The following is a 4914-nucleotide window of genomic DNA, read 5'->3' as shown; positions in this document are numbered from 1 at the left end:
TTCACCAAATCCGACCCGATTCGCACCGAATCTCACCCCGTACCGAACGAGAATCCTTGTACGCTACAGGTAAGTGGGGAGAGGACGTTTGGCCTTGTTTCAAGGCATTGTTTGGCATTCATTTAATTATATCTAGTCTAGTCATGCCATCATGAATATGCTATGTAGATTAGTCATTCCTCACAGTGTGATGCATATGTGCTATGTTTATTTTCTAAATGCCAATTGAATGAGATGTTTATATGTTGAATGTGGACATCATGGTGCACGATGCATTGATAGACTAGATGCCGTAGTCGGGTTAGAAACGAGTGCATTCGTGGCCCGTGGAATGGGACACGGAGGCACTATGCAATCGTATTATTGTTATATAGGAGCATGCGGTATTAGGATTTTCACCATCCCGTGCTACGACCCTTCCCAATAGGGGTTAAGGTGTTGGGTTATCATTTGGGGGGAAGTAGGGGTTGCGGGTGTCGAGTCACTATGGCGGTTAGACATAACGCCCGACGGGTCATGTAGGATAGTCGGCAATCCCGTTGGTACATTCAAGAGGGCCAATCATACTGGTTTTAAATTGCTGGAGTCAGCACCTTTATTTTCAGTCATTTACATTTCTGTTGAGAGCCGGTGGACGGCATTGTCTTTACTTTTCCGAGTACTCACGGTGGGCCTTCTCCGACAGCCCTATGGGCATATCGCAGGAGGGAGTTCGTGGCTTGTACTCGGAGTATACGCGCACTGTGGCTGTAGTAACACTAAAACCAAGGACTTAGTAGTGTTGCTTAGGTGATGTGATTTAAAATGTATAGCATGGCATGTAGTGCATATGATGTGTTTTGATGTGTGGACTGCTGTGTGGTCCATCTTACCACTTACTGAGCTAGTGAGCTCATCCAATGTGTACACCCCTTTTTAGATGATTTTACGGGTCATACATCTGAGGAGCATGGGGTGGGTCCCATAGTCGAGTTTCCTGAAGAGGACTGGTGGACCCCTGAGGAGTTAGAGCACGACACTGACAGCTCGTGCGAGAGTTGTGCTGCGGGACAACAGTTCTAAGGCCGAGCTGAGCTCCACTTCTGAGGCCGTGCTAAGCTCCACTTCTGAGGCCGAGCTGAGCTCTAGCCTTTGTTGCCTAGCCGAGCTGTGTACTTTGATTATTTTGATGATTTCCTTTACATACTTGATATATGAATCGTAATTTTATTGTGTAAATATCATGCCTTCGGGCCCACATGTATATAATTATTATATCACAATTCTGGTATCAAGTATATGGGATTATTCACAGGTAAAACTTTGTCTTCCGCTGATCTGATGAGCTTATATTAGTTGTGTGTATGCTGTGGTGGAATACAATATCTGATGATCCTGGCAGGTTTGGGATAACCGGTGTTAACCCGGTCACTGGCCTGGTTCTGTGAGAACAGGGTGTGACAGCATGCCTCCTGCCGTAAGTATTAAAATGTGACATTAATGTGGGTCTCTGGAGAACATAGGTTTACAAGCTTACAGGTGGAGACAGATCACGAGTCCCTCCCCCTCCCCCCCCCCATTTGTTTTTAAAAAGAAAATTGCATTCTCATGGGTTTGGTGTTGGCAAGAGTTTTCTTATGCTCGGTTTTGTGGCCTTATGGTATTTGGAGAAATGCATTTCTAAGTCGCACCTAGGTGCGGAGGTGTTTGCATGCCTCCTAGTGCAAGTGTTATAATGCGACATTAATGTGGGTCTCTGGAGAACATAGGTTTGTAAGCTTGCAGGTGGAGACAGATCACGAGTCCCTCCCTCTCCCCCCCCCCACTTTTGTTTTTAAAAAGAAAATTACATTCTCGTGGGTTTGTTGCTTGCAAGAGTTTTCTTATGCTCGATTTTGTGGGCTTATGGCATTTGAAGAAATACGTTTCTAAGTCATGCCTAGGTGCGGAGGTGTTTGCATTCCTCCTACCGGAAGTGTTAGAATACGACATTAACGTGGGTCTCTGATGAACATAGGTTGCAAGCTTGCAAGTGGAGACAAATCACATGTCCCTTCCCCCATCCACTTGTTCATTTAAAAAATTTGCATTATCGTGGGTTTGTTGCTTGCGAGAGCTTTCTCATACTTGGACTTGTGGCCTTTGCTATTTGGCGAATCGCGTTTCTAAGTCGTGCCTAGGTGCGGAGGTGTTTGCATGTCTCCTGCCGCAAGTGTTATAATATGACATTAATGTGGGTCTCTAGAGAACATAGGCCGCAAGCTTGAGTGGCTATTATTTTTCTTGTGGTTGTGGGCTCTTTTCTTGTGTATTGAATCACTATGCACAGATACCTCTATGGGTTGCGATGGGCCAAATGTGTCTTTGTCAAGAGCATGAAAATGGTTTCTGAGTTGCTTACCCAGTTGGATGGAAAGATGCTGCCCCTTCACTCTCATTTCATCCCTCTTGCCTGCCCTTGTGGTTGGTGTGAGGTGGCTTGGCATACGATGCATATGTCCACTTTCTTTGTGTCAGTTGTACATGTGCATTGTTTGTACTCTAGGATGCGGGACATTTTGTGGGGCAAGGTGGATGTATGTGTGTGTCCTCTTGAATCCTTTGGTTGCGCCACATTGCACAATAATGATAGACTGCCATTAATATATGGAGCAGCATCACCCAATGAACAATTGGGGATGTGGTTTATGCAGTGCTTTGGTGTTGAGAAGGAAAGTTATCTGGTTGATCCTGCCAGTAGTCATAGACTTGTCTCAAAGATTAAGCCATGCATGTGTAAGTATGAACTAATTCAGACTATGAAACTGCGAATAGCTCTTTAAATCAGTTATAGGTTGTTTGATGGTATTTGCTACTCGGATAACTGTAGTAATTCTAGAGCTAATACATACACCGAACCCTGAATTTTGGAGGGGATGCATTTATTAGATAACAGGTCGATGCGGGCTCTGGCCGTTGCTTTTATGATTCATGATAACTCGACGGATCGCATGGCCATTGTACCGATAATGCATCATTCAAATTTCTGCTCTATCAACTTTCGATGGTAGGATAGTGGCCTACTATGGTGGTGACGGGTGATGAAGAATTAGGGTTTAATTTCGGAGAGGAAGCCTGAGCAACGGCTTCCACATTCCAAGAAGGCACCAGGCGTGCAAACTACCCAATCCTGACACAGGGAGGTAGTGACAATGAATAACAATACCGGGCTCTTCGAGTCTGGTAATTGGAATGAGTACAATCTAAATCCCTTAACGAGGATCCATTTGAGGGCAAGTCTGGTGCCAGCAGCCACCGTATTTCCAGCTCTAATAGCATATATTTAAGTTGTTTCAGTTAAAAAGCTCGTAGTTGGACTTTGGGATGGTTCAATCAGTCCGCCTCACGGTGTGTACCGGTCATCTCGTCCCTTCTGTCGGTGATGCACTCCTTGCCTTAATTGGCTGGGTCGTACCTCCAGCACCGTTACCTTGAAGAAATTAGAGTGCCCAAAGCAAGCCTACACTCTAGATACATTAGCATGGGATAACATCATAGGATTTCGGTCCTATTGCATTGGCCTTTAGAATCAGAGTAATTATTAATAGGGACAGTTGGGGGCATTCGTATTTCATAGTCAGAGGTGAAATTCTTGGATTTATGAAAGACGAACCCCTGCGAAAGCATTTGCCAAGGATGTTTTCATTAATCAAGAACGAAATTTGGGGGCTCGAAGACGATCATATACCATCCTAGTCTCAACCATAAACGATGCCGACCTGGGATCGACGGATGTTGCTTTTAGGACTCCGTCGACACCTTATGAGAAATCAAAATTTTTGGGTTCCGAGGGGAGTATGGTCGCAAGGCTGAAACTTAAAGGAATTGACGGAAGGGCACCACTAGGAGTGGAGCTTACGGCTTAATTTGACTCAACACGGAGAAACTTACTAGGTCCAGACATAGTAAGGATTGACAAATTGAGAACTCTTTTTTGATTCTATGGGTGGTGCTGCATGGCCGTTCTTAGTTGGGGAGTGATTTGTATGGTTAATTCCGTTAACGAACGAGACCTCAGCCTGCTAACTAGCTATGTGGAGGTGACCCTCCACAGCTAGCTTCTTAGAGGGACTATGGCCGTTTAGGCCACGGAACTTTGAGGCAATAACAGGTCTGTAATGCCCTTAGATGTTCTTGGCCGCACGTGCGCTACACTGATGTATTTAACGAGTCTATAGCCTTGGCCGACGGGCCTGGGTAATCTTTGAAAATTTTATCATGATGGGGATAGATCATTGCAATTGTTGGTCTTCAATGAGGAATTCCTAGTAAGCGCAAGTCATTAGCTCACGTTGACTACATCCCTGCCCTTTGTACACACCGCCCGTCGCTCCGACCGATAGAATGGTCTGGTGAAGTGTTCAAATTGCAACGACATGGGTGGTTCACTGCCGTCGACATCACGAGAAGTCCACTGACCTTATCATTTAGAGGAAGGAGAAGTCGTAATAAGGTTTCCGTAGGTGAACCTGTGGAAGGATGACTGTTGATACCTACCCAGCAGGACTGTGAACATGTTGCTTTGAGCGATCAAGGTAGGGCGTGGGAGCCTGAGCTCCTTCCTTCCCGACCCTTGTAAAATGTCAGCTTGCGATCCTTCGTAGCATTCGACCCAAACACAACCACCGGCGCAATCGGCGCCAAGTAACTCACAACGGAAAGGACATGACATCATTGCGCCTTTGGTGTGGTGTGGTCCTCCTAGATCTGAATCCTTATCTTAACGACTTTAGGCAACGGATATCTCGGCTCTTGCATCAATGAAGAACGTAGTGAAATGTAATACTTGGTGTGAATTATAGAATCCCATGAACCATCGGGTTGAGGGCACGCCTGCCTGGGCATCACGCATCATGTTGGCCCACCTCCTTTACCCCTTATGGTGGTGGTGCACAG

The sequence above is a fragment of the Macadamia integrifolia genome, unplaced genomic scaffold (genome assembly GCF_013358625.1).
Source record: "Macadamia integrifolia cultivar HAES 741 unplaced genomic scaffold, SCU_Mint_v3 scaffold100, whole genome shotgun sequence".
NCBI lineage: Eukaryota > Viridiplantae > Streptophyta > Magnoliopsida > Proteales > Proteaceae > Macadamia > Macadamia integrifolia.
This window is presented reverse-complemented; position numbering follows the sequence as displayed.